Source organism: Stegostoma tigrinum, chromosome 19 (genome assembly GCF_030684315.1).
Source record: "Stegostoma tigrinum isolate sSteTig4 chromosome 19, sSteTig4.hap1, whole genome shotgun sequence".
NCBI classification, from domain to species: Eukaryota; Metazoa; Chordata; class Chondrichthyes; order Orectolobiformes; family Stegostomatidae; genus Stegostoma; species Stegostoma tigrinum.
Window position 1 is genome coordinate 55,495,070 of NC_081372.1, and position 12,729 is coordinate 55,507,798.

The 12,729-nt window shown below is 43.7% G+C and overlaps 1 protein-coding gene across 5 annotated transcripts in view; it reads right to left on the minus strand.

Annotated features, from left to right (window-relative positions):
* The window catches only part of LOC125461403 (engulfment and cell motility protein 2), a 255,761-nt gene that overhangs the window by 222,978 nt on the left and 20,054 nt on the right, over nt 1-12,729 (minus strand). Inside the window, exon 2 of one of the 5 annotated variants that reach the window (XM_059652860.1) lies at nt 2,051-2,205. The exons of the other annotated variants lie outside the window; for them this stretch is intronic. The gene's annotated coding sequence lies outside the window, so the exon portion shown is untranslated. The remainder of the gene's footprint in view (nt 1-2,050; nt 2,206-12,729) is intronic. 5 annotated transcript variants of the gene reach the window in all.

Sequence of the window (12,729 nt, forward strand, 5' to 3'; positions counted from 1 at the left end):
GGAAATGCCTTCTGTAGTCAGAAAAGCAAGATGGCCGCCTTCTCCTCAGACAAAGTAAGAAAATTTCAGAACAGTGCGCCACCCTTTCAATGCCGTGCAAATGAAATGCTGACCAAAATGACAGCTGTCACAGGGTTGAAAAAAAAATGTGGCTTATTCCAGGTAGGCAGAGAATGCTTGATTGATGGATTGAGAACTTACGGATCTGCTTCAAAGTCATATTTGAAGCAGCAAGCCCACCCTGTCACAACGCCAGATAATACACGCCAATAAAAGACTGCATGGTTATTTTAAAGAATTGGTTGCCTGAAGCATAAAAGGATCACGGTTCTGAGTGCAGCAGACCACCTAGATTGAAAAAACTGCGAGATGAAGACAGTGACAGGATTGAAGTGGTGCCAATTTCGATTTCAAAAAGCCTCACGGCAGAAAGAAGAAAAAAAAAGACCGAAGGGTTGCATGGTACTGGCTCAACCTTGATTTACAAAGTTTGATACAGATCACTAATGCAGACAGGTTTTTGTTGAACAAAACATCAAACTCACGTTCAGCAACATGTTATCATGATTACTCAAAAGCACGAACAAAAGCCAAGCTCCAAAAGAGAAAAAAAATTCTCCTCCCTTTCGACAGAAATCAACACAAAACAGATATTACTCATGTCTGTCAAGTGCACAGAAACATCTGCAACATTAGAATGATCCCACCTTCACTCCTCACTGTTCAGTCACTGGTCCCTTTGTACACAGAAATCAACACAACCTGCCCGCAGAGAGCAGAGATCAATTAGGCAACGCTGAAGGAAGTTTGCCACACTTAATTTATTTCACAATTTCAGGGGATACTGAAGGTATTTATATCTGAGCTGCAGCCAAGAGGACAGTGATCCCTACATGGAGCTCTCCTTCTGTAAACAACGATAACTAGCTTTCTAATCTTCCCACTCCAAACCGAGAAATCTCGAAGTGACCGGTGGCTTATCTGGTCCAGCGCAGGTTTGGTCAAGCTGGGACAGTATTCCAAATGAAGTTTCCCGCTGCTGCCAACTAAGGTTCAATGTCTTTTTCACCCCCTCCTGAAAATGCACCAATTCTCAAACTTGTGAGATGATGTGTTGGTGGAAGATTACCAACATGGAAAGAGGCAAAAGACGCAGGAGAAAGAATGCCTTAATGCAAAAAGAAAGTGTGCTGGAAATGCTCAGCAAATCAGGCATCTTCTGTGGAGAGAAACTAACAACGAACTCTACAGGAGGGTTAACGGGCAGATGTAATATCAAGGGCCAAATTTCACTTGTTCTTGGCTAAGTGTGAGTTATCATATTATTTGGAGGGATTCTTGCCATGATACCGAGTGAGATTTCTTGCCATACTTTACCAAATGTTCCTCATTACTTACCTACCCTGCCACTGTGGAGACCCTCACATCATTTCTGGCCTTACTCACTACCTTCCTGTGGAATAACTTGCCATGCACTGGACATCTGCCAAAAGACTGGCATCCCTGGCACGGAGCCAAACTTTAAAAGTTTCTGTGCACCTGGACGATCACTAGCATTCCAAAGTTCCCTGTTTGGACAAGGGCCAAATCCAAAAAAGTCAAAGAGGAAAATGGAACCATGATTCTGCAACATAGATCTGGAAGACCTGGTCAAGGGGGTGGTGCAAAGGTGGAAAGGAGCCCTTCTCCAGAAGACCAGCAGAGGAGACGCTGGCAGCCTGGTCTTAGGTCATCACCTGGTCAGTGTCACCTCCACAGGAATGGCCAGCAGTAATGTATAAAGGTCTATGACCACACACTCCATCCAATTAAATGTCACACACTGAGATCGCAAGTTTCCTCTCTACTGCTGCACCCACAAACCATCAAAACTCACTCTCTGCCATTATCGTGATTCCTTGCAACATCTTTCCTCACCCACTCTCACAACCAAACCCCCAAATTCCAACACTACTAAACCCAGGTCCCCTCTCAACTGATGACTCACTCGCTAGGATCACTTCACCATCTTTCAATCACCCTCACTAGAATTAACAGCCAAGCCACTCACCTTCATCTCATTCAATCCCTCCCTCTCTCATTGCAGGAGAAGAAAAAGCCCAGAACAGGGCAGAAGGTCCCTGGAAAGGGGCAATGTCCAGCATTCAACTTTGCAGCCTCCTACGCAGAGAGAATCTTTAGCCTCACAGAACAGCATGATGGCTCCTGCAGGGATGGCGAGACAGGCATGTCCCATTAACTGCATCAGTCCCATTCGTCATTCAACTGCCTCTCTCACAGTAATTCCATTGTCTGTCTCGTTCATTGCACATCATTTCTAAAGACTGGCCGCAATACATTTGCTCCCTTGTGTTCTGCAGACACCATGGGCTTATTCACCACCTCCAGCCTCAGAGGATGACAGTGCCCCAACCTTGAAGCAAACACTGCCTTTCCCACTTCCAGCCCAGATCCTGACAGCTCATGGAGAAGCTGAGGCTGACAGAGGGTGCGTTCACAAGCTGGTGAGCATCTCACTGTAACAAATCTGTGGCTAGCACAGTAAGAAACACCCACAGCTGCTTGCATTATAGGAGACCGGGCACAGAGAGCTACAGGAGAAAGATGTGGGAGCCAATGGCCCTCATTGCCCAGAGGATCAGTGAGGAGTTAACCATTAGTTGAGTTATGGTGATTAATGTCTCCACCTCAAGGCTCATGGCTAGCTGCCTCACACTCTCAACTCAAAATATTCAATAAAGGAAGGTTGAGACCACAGTTTATTCTAAGATAAATCACTTCATCCCTATGACAGCAAGTCAAAAGTTCCCTTTTTTGACACATTTTGTGGGTCCCATGAAATGAAACAATGCAGGCATTTCTCTTTGCACAATTTCACCCAGACTTAGTCGAGAGTCGTGATTGCACTAGCTTTGTCAGCTTCAAAATTCTTGGAAAGCATACATGGGTGCACTTTCACCTCTAACAACTCACTTTTTTATGTAGCCCCTTTAATTAGTAAAGCAACCCCAGGTGTGTTATTGAACAAAATTTAAACACCCAGATTGTACAAGGAGCTGCTGGAAGATAACCAGAACTTGACCAAAGAGGTAGGCCCTAACAAGTATTTTAATAAAGAGAGCCAGGGCAGCATTATGGCTCAGAGGTTAGTACTGCTGCCTCACAGTACCAGGGACCTGGGTTCAATTCCACCCTCAGGCAGCTGTCTGTGTGGAGTTTGCACATTCTCCCCGTGTCATCATGGATTTCCTCCAGATGCTCTGGTTTCCTCCCACAGGGATGCGCAGGTTAGGTGGACTGGCTGTGCTAAATTTCCCATAGTGTCCAAGGATGTGTAGGTTAGGCAGATGGGTCATGGGAAATGCAGTGTTACAGGGATGGGTGGGTCTGGATGGGATGCTTTTTGGAGGGTTGGTGTGGACGTGATGTGCTGAATGGCCTGCTTCCACACTGTAGGGATTCTATGACAGGAGGAGGATTTATAGGGCTGCCAGCTTTAAGTGCCCCAAAGTAAAAGAACTGCAAAGTTAGATCTGCAGCATCAGTCCCGAAATCACAGAACAGTTACTAATTCCGCTTCTCCAATTTTCCGTACTGGGATCTGACAGCATAGGCAAATGTAAGGACAGATGTCAACAGCAGGTAAGAGCTGCTTGCGCAGTACTTTTACACCGTCCCCACACCCCACCATCTACAGCAGAGAGAGGAAGCCCTCTCCACACCTCATCCAGGCTCTACTTTCAGAGGTGAGCAGCTGCTGCCTGTACTACGACATCCTGTCTCAGTGTGTTATTTTGAATTTAGAATTTTAGATTACAATTTAAACAAAGCCATTATATTTTGATATTTATAAGGCATTGGGGAATTATTCATACTCTTCAAAATTAGAAATGTCCTGGGGAAAATATTATGTACCAGCGAGGAAACAAGGACAGCTCACAGATGGAGACTGTGATCTAATTGACTCTTACATGAGGTAAATCAGTGAACAGAAAATTGCAAATACTACTTGAACAAATATAGTAATATTACTATCATACTATTTGTTTTTGTTTTATATATGGTTAGTGGGGTAAAAGTGATAGGAAGGGGACACAATATAATCTTAACATCAATTCATGTTTTAATTACAATTTAATGTCATGAGTTGAAAAAAGAGAACAATCTTTTCTAAGGAAGTTGGCATTAAGCGCATACTGCCACAGTCACACTGATCCTTATTATGCCCTTTGAGAGAACATTTACTCTAGAGCCCCTGATGATTTAGTATAAACACTGCCTAATTTAGCACTAACACAGCAGAGGGGAGAATGTCCCAGGCTCTGTATAACGTCAGCTGATTTCAGTCAGTTGGTGCTTCGCAATGGGCCTCATTGTGGCTCCTGGCCTAATTTGAGGAAGAGGGGTTTTGCAGTGGTGGGGGTTAAAAAGAGGGTCGTCATTCTCCCCCTTAAGTTGCTACCCAACGACTGCCCAGTGTGCAGCCAGGCACAGCCATCAGCCCTCCACATTTGACTAGCCAGCTGACATTCAACGTCATTGACAAATCGTCGCTGGAGGAAGGCCAGTGGCCCTGGCAAACACCCCCAGATTCTTCCCATTGTGTTTCTATGGTGACAGGTTGAGGAAGCAGCCAGCTTCCAAGCTGCTGCCGTCATCCTACTTGGCTGATCATCCAGCCAATCTCGTTTGCCTCTCCCCACACCCCCAACCCCACCACCTCTCACAGTGGCTCAGGATACAACCAAAACCTGATTGAAGATTCTTTCAATGAGATGGGGCAATCAATGGCAGGGCCGGCATTTATTGCCCTTCTATCAAGAAGCTTGCTCAGCCACTATGAGTCAGATTGCTGTGGGTTTGGAGTCACATATAGAGCAGACTGAATAAGGATGACAAATTTCCTTCCCCAGAAAAGGATATTAGCAACACAGGTGGAGATTTATGAGAATGTCAGTAATAGTTTAACAGGCACCACTACTGAGATTAACTTTTAGTTCCAGATTTATTCATATCCCATATGGGGATTTGAACCACATCACAATAAGATTACCCAGCCATTTATTTAAAATCACTGTTTGTAAAAAGGCTGTATCCAAATTGGTTGCCACACATCTTACTTTACACATTTGGCTCCAAAGCACTCTAGGATGTCTTGAGGTCAAGGAAGGTGCTATATAAATGCAAGTGTTTATTGCATATGGCAGTAGAGGATCCCACCCAAGTCCCCCAGTTAAATCAATAAGGGAAAGGAGTGGTTTGGAATTTCCTTCCCCTCTATTGGTTTTGCAACCAGGCTCAGATGGAACAAAATTCTCACCTCATGTCTCCAACACCATGAAACACAGCCAGGGTGAACATGAATCCCTCTGTTGGAAATTTCTGGCCAAGCAGTTTAAAAAAAGTGCAACTGCCACCAGCAAAAGAATTTTTGATGCCCTAGGTGGGCATGCTGCACAGATCATGAAGAGTAAATAAATTATAGGATCTAGCAAGACTGTGAATGACCACTGGATGCTGTTCTTGCTCAGTTGCCACATCTCAATTCCAATCCCTGACACACCTCAGGGCAGGTGGCACTCCAGCTTTGGACTACCACTGGACTATGAGATCCCAATTCCTGACTTTAGAAGCTGACATCAGTCTATCGTCAAACAGTCACTGACTTTCCAAATGCTGGGTCTAGAAGGATTCACTGGTTTTGGGATAAGCACAGGGAGCAGAGTTAGACTATTGAACTCCTTAAGCCTGTTATCATTCCATCAGATCTGGTCTTATGTGTACCTCCATCCCATTTCCCCATGTAGTGATCATTCTTGAGAGTTTCAAGCCACGCGTTAATAAAGTAAAATAAAGCATAATCGTTTGAGGGGAGACAGCTCCTCATTCTGCTACCCTGTAACTGAAGAGGTGTTTGCTGAATTCACTCCTGTTTTGAACAAGGCCTTCTAGTTCTTGACTCTCCATCAGAACAAAATCAATACTTTTATCAATTTAATTGAATAACTTGATCAAGTAACTCATCAATCTTCTATAGTCAAATAGGAACGCAATCAGCAGCCTTTCCAACATGAATGTCCACCATACAACAATGTCATATTGTTAGTGTAATAATAAAGTCAATGTAAAGAACCACCATTATCACATACGCAGGTGAGATCTAGGAACAGTTCACTTCCTTCTGCTTTCATTTCTTGACTTATTCCATAAAATTTTGAAAATCGCAAATAAATAAGACACACACAATCCTAAATAGATACCTACACTGAGAGTCTCAATTTTCTAAGCCAAGCGTGGGGGTATCTTCAAGAGCGAGAGGCCCCTGTCTCTCTCAAACAGTGAGAAAGCCCATTGGATCATGCACCAAACAGACACTTTGATGCTGACCAATGGGCTCTTCAGCCAATGAGCTCCTTTGGCTAAAGGGCACCACTTCTCCTGAAGGTCCCAGCCAACCAGAGGCTGGCAGTCACTGCGCAGAGTACCAGAGCATTGGCTAAACAGCAGCTGTGAAGATTGGGACCAAAAAATGAAAAGATGTGTTTTTGGTACAGGGGAGCAAGGGGGCAGATTGAGTGGGTCAGAGGCAATGGTGTGCCTTTCAGCAGCTGTTGATCTGCCGACTATCCACATCCCAAATTCGAGGTCAATGAACGTTCCACAACCCAGTCAGGAAGGCTGTGGCATTACCTGCCTGCTGCGAGGCAAGTTTTAAAAAATGCCATCAGGATATTGGCAGGTTGAGACCCTGTAGGTGGCCATGAATTGACCACTTAATGAAAGAAGATGTTCACTGGTGGCGAGTCAGGCAAGTTAACCTTTTCTCCACTCCCCCAAACTTAATTCCTGAGGTGGTGAGAAGGGAGGGGTCATCTCTTGGGATGCCAACTCACCTGACTGTCTGCTCCTTCCCTCCACCAATTTTACTGCTAGACTTAAGAGTCCTCGTTGCTTCACATCCTTCAGGATCACAAGTAGCTAACCAGCATTGTTTGAACAGTGACCCTTCTAAATGTTGAGGTTTACTCCAGTAAGTTTTAGAATGTGCTGAACTGCAGGATTTCCTACAATATCAGCAGGATTCTGAAGCGTTTCAGACTCTCCCTGAATCAGCATGTGGTTATTTGCAAAATCATCCGCGCCTGTTTTCAGTTGCAATGTTGAACCAGAAGGTCATCACACCAGGAAGATTTCACAATCACTTTCCAACTTGATCTTCAGACGGTCGACAATAATCCAAAATGGCTCCAATGGGAACAGCTGTCCTGCATCCTTTTCCACAGGAGAAGCCATCTCATGCATAACTAACTCTGCAGAAACTGCAGCAATCAAGATCAGATTTTCATCTTTTTTTTGCTGAATGCCTGGCCTCCAAGAGAACAGAAGTGCTGTGGCGATCACCACCAACAATTCCTTGCAGTAAGGGACTGATTTTAAACATCATAAAACTGGCAAGGGGCTTCAAAGAGGCACAGTCAGACCAGGAACGACACAAGTCAAAGGAGGACCTCATGAGTTGGAAGATCATTCTTTTACTTGTCAAGGCATCGAATGTGAATCCAGACCATGAAGACAGACACAAAAAGTACTTTCTGCTGGCTTGATGCCCAGCATTTGAAACCTAACTGAGCAATCGCCATCCTCCGAGTCCCCAGGACGGAAAACTGTGATGATAACACCTGGAGTATTCTTTCACCAGTCCTGAACGAGGAAAAATCCCAAAGAGTAAGGGACTGTTATTAATTGACTGGTGTTAAATTTTCAGTATTTTGCATTAATTCAGATTTCCCAGCAACTTAACTATACTAGTAATTTAGCTCTCACCATGGGTCAACCAGTTGGTGCATAGAAGGAATCCAAATGACAGAAATCACATTAATGTCAACTCTTCGGCTGAGCATTTCAAAACTGACATCACCCCCATTATCCAATATATTGTTGTGCTTGGAATTTTGACCTACCCAAAGAAAATCTTGAATTCCTACAGTGCCTTTCTAGACACATGTTTGTCCCAAAGTGCTGTGAAAAAATGACCAAAGTGTAGTCACTCTCTGGTGTACACTGCCAATTTATACACAACAAGCGCCCACGACCAGAAAAACTCAAGTGTTGTTGATACAAAGGGAAAAGGCACCAGGATGAGTTCTTGCATGAGTTATCTCAGAAGGGAAATGGGGGCTCAGTTTAACACTGCATTCAAATGATGGCACCTGACTGTGCAGCATTCCCACAACTCAGTACTGGAGTTTTTCTCAAATGTGCTCAAGCCCTTGGACTGGCTCTGGAATCCACAACCTCTCTCCCCACAGAGGTCATAAAACTCTGAACACTTCTGAATAGGATATTCTTCAATTCTTCTCCTCCTTACATTTAATATCAGCTTTAAATTGATGAACTCCCCCACGGCCAACAACCTGACCCTATCCCTGTCTCCATGGCATGATTTCAAAGAAGAGCAGAGGACTTCTTTCTAATGTTCTGAGCTTCTACCTTAAATTGGCTGCATCATTTCCTACACAGTGACCACCATTTTCTCAAAAAAATCATTCACGGGATGTGGGCTTCACTGACTGGACTACCATTTACTCTCTTCTTTTGTTGGCCTTGAGAAGGCTGTGATGAGCTGTCTTCTTGCACCACTGCAATCAACTGGATGCAGAATTTGACGTGGGTACACCCACAATGCTGGTGAGGGGCAGTGTTCTAGAATTTCGATCCATTGATACTGAAGGAATAGAGATAATTTTTCAAGTCATGATGGCGCATGGCTTGGAGGAGAATCTGCAGGTAACAGTGGTCCCAAGTATCTGCTGCCCTTGTTGTGTCAGGAGACAGCAGTCATGAGTTTGGAGAGTGTTGTCTCAGGAGCCTTGGTGAATTTCTGCAGTGCATTTCATAGATAGTACACACTGCTGTTACTGAGTGTCAGTGGTGGAGGAAATGAATGTTTGTCGACTGGGCATCAGTCAAGCTTTGTCCTGGCTGGAGTCTGGCTTCTGGGTGTTGTTGCAGCTGTGGTCATCCAGGGAAGTGGGAAGTGGGGAGTGTTCCAACACAACTCATGAGTTGTGCCTTGTAGATGGGGGACAGGCTTTGGGGAGTCAGGAGGTGAGTTACTCGCTGCAGGAATCTTAGCCTCTGACCTACTGTTGTATCCACAGTATTTATATGGCTAGTCCAGGTCAGTTTCTGGTCAACAGAAGCCCTAGAGTGTTGATGCATTAAATTAAATAGTTCACTGACCTCAAAGCCCTTGTAGCCATATAAAAACTGTGCAAATAGAAGCCTTCCTGTACCTTCCCTCAGGCCATACACCACATTGTTTCTATTTCATTATCACTTCTTTTCTGCCTTGCACCTCATTACTTCCTCCATTTGATCAGTTGTGCCCGAACACAGGCTTGTGGCCAGTTCTTTCCCTGGCGCTGTACTGGCATTAAAACAAACATGGTGGAGCGCTCTCCCAGCTCTGATGATGACCTGAAACTTTAACTTTCTCCACTGATGTTGTGTTCCTGCCCTGCCGAGTCTTCTAGATTTTGCTATTTTTAACTTCAGATGTTGCAGCTTGCGCAGTAATTTGCTTTTGCTTAAGGAACGAATGCAAAATGGCTTCCAGCTGAAACCAAAAGGCAAGCCAGCAAAAACAGACAACAAAAGAACGAGAGAAAGGAAAAAACAAGCAGAAAGAGCATTTAAGACATATACCTGGAATTACCGAGAAATAGAAGGGGAGTAAGCCATTCAGCCCCTCAAGCTCATTCAATAGAATCATGACTGACCTGAAGTTGACCTCAAACCCACTTTCCTGCCTGGTCTCCATAATCCTCAGTTGCACCACAGCTTAGAAAAAAACTGGCCATCTCGACCTGGAATTCAATGATTCAAGTCTCCACAGCTCTCTAAAGATTCACAATCCTCAGAGGAAACGCCTCTTCATCTCCATTTTAAAACAAGTGACCCCATATTCTTATTCTATGTTCCCTTGTTCCAGTAATGAACTAATAAAGGCAATGTTTCAGTAGCTGCATTGCTACAATAGTCTGTTTCAGCAGTGTGTGGGAGCTGAAACATGTTACACACACAAAAAAAATGGCCATCTAGGGAGTCCGGAATTTCACTGCATTTGCCAATAATCGCGAGAGCTGGAAAGCAATTGGGGAAAATGGCCAATTATGTAAAATTCCTTGCATGTGTTTTATATACAAAATAAATGATTATGTTTAAAGAGGAAGAAAAAAGCCTGCAGTTCAAACCTAGAGCAGAGTGTGCAAAGATCATCATCTTGTACAGAGTCCCAACCTGCACTAGGCCATTCGGCTGAGGTTCTCTGCAATAGTGAGGTGTGGGGTGGGAGGGGACACTGACAGAAAGCAGGAAGAATTGTTCTTAAACGACTGTACCTTGCCTCCTAGCTACCAACTGAGGAGTGGATTGGTGGGTTCCTGAAAATAGTCTGGGTAGTTGTCACTCATCTGTAGGCTACCCACGTGATCCTGGGGAAAATAGGAAGAAAATAGAGGCATTTGTGCCTCGCAGCAAACGTAAATGGTAAATGTTCTGGCTCGGAATTCAAATAACATCAGCCAAGAAATTTGCCAAATCAAATGGTATGCAACTCCCTTGAAATCCTATTAACATTTTTACAATGAATTCCGGATATGTATCCTCATCTGTAGGCTACCCACGTGATCCTGGGGAAAATAGGAAGAAAATAGAGGCATTTGTGCCTCGCAGCAAACGTAAATGGTAAATGTTCTGGCTCGGAATTCAAATAACATCAGCCAAGAAATTTGCCAAATCAAATGGTATGCAACTCCCTTGAAATCCTATTAACATTTTTACAATGAATTCCGGATATGTATCCTCATCTAAGCAACGAATTCTGAAGGAGCATACACTCCCATTTATGAAGAATTCCCGGTTTGACAGAATACAGAATGAAGGATTTAACAGTGCTGCAAATGCCAGGAGGATCAGCTGAAACTACAGATCCTGTGAGTGGATGTATTGTGTCTTTGACTTTCACAAATAGAAATGGTCTTAACAGGCCATCTCAATCTGCCCTCAAGAGACATTCTGAAAGATAAGCCGACAACTGAAACAAAACAACAAAACCATAAACAATGCAAATAGCCAAGGCTCCTGCTCGTCACAATTCATAAAGAAGGAAATAATTACACATTCGTGTAGCACCCTTCATTACCTCAAGAAATAGCAAAGCACTTCGCCAATTAAGATCATTTTGAAATGAGAGTTTACTGTTGTAATATGGAAAATACAGCACCCATTTTTCCACAAACACTACTGTGATTGTGACAAGAGCTGTAATTTATGAAAATGATGTTGGTTGAAGGATTTACCAAAGTACTGGGGTGAATACCATTGCTTTTCTTCAAAATGTTGCAAAGGCTTATTTTGTGATTGCCCAAGAGGGCAGGCAGAATCTTAATTAATTAATCATCATTAATGTCAAATGCACAGCACCTCCAACAGTGCAGCACTCCTTCAGCACTGCAGTGGAGAGTGATCATAGGTCATGCATACAATTCTCTGGATTCCAGCTTGAACTCAAAACCTTCCAAATCAAAAGGAGAATATGCTCTGCACTGAACATGGCCAATTTCCATGCCCCAGGTTGGGGACATGAGGCAAAGGCAAGAATGAACTCAGCTAGTATAGTCTCTTAGGCTGGCCACATTATTGGTTAAGGCACATGAACAAATAATGACCATGTTGACAAAGATACCAGAGGTAGAAGGAGAAAGAAGTCAAACCCTCCAGAAATGGAGGCAGAGCAGTTTGTGAAAAGTGAAAGGACAATTCTGTTCTGTTCTTCTGAGCAAGCAGTTATGCTTCATCAACTAGAATCAAGCAGCAGAAGTGCAGCTGGAGAGTTGTAACTTTCTTCCTGTGAACCCCTGGGCTGTGACAAGCTTAGTATTAACAAGGACTTGTACTTATTGATCACCAGAAAAAATTACAAATTTAACCTCAAAATTAAACTCAAGCCTCATAAGTGGTCTTGGTCTAACTCCCAATACAGCTGGAAGAGGTTGTCACTTGGGCGAATTGCTTGAAAGTTGCTGACACCTGTTTCCTTGTCAGAAAGGGAAATCACCAAAAGCAAGAATACCTAGTAATCAATACAGGAACAGGAAGGTCACTTAACTACTTGAGCCAGTGCTGCCACTTAACTAGTTAATGGCTGACCTGATCTGACTCATAATGGCACCTGCCTTGGACCAGTATCCTTTCTTAATCTTACCAACAAAAATCTACTGATCTTACATTTACCCCAGTCGAAACAGCATTGTGTGCGCGCACATGTGTGAGCGTGTGCACGTGAGTACGTGTGCGCGCGTGTGGAGATGTTGATGGAAGCAGAGGTGGGGAGCAAATGGAAGTGGGGAGGGTTAGTGGAAAAGATGCATTAAATAAATGGATGTGCTTCTTGCCATCAACCCCAAAATGATCCAGCTTCAGTTTTAAGGATGTGGTCCTTGTTCTACACTTCTACGTTCAATGAGTACAAAGTGTTTAAGAATTTCAAAAAAATTTTAAAACTCATATTTTCCTGTACAGCCCTGAATAATACAACTCCAGCTCCAACTTTCAGTTTTAAACTGGTCTACAAGGTTTTCAGTTTCCCCACGCACGTTAAGAACACCTTTCTCACTCAACAATTCTCTTCTCTTTCTCCCAAATCTACCCAGGTTCTGAATATTG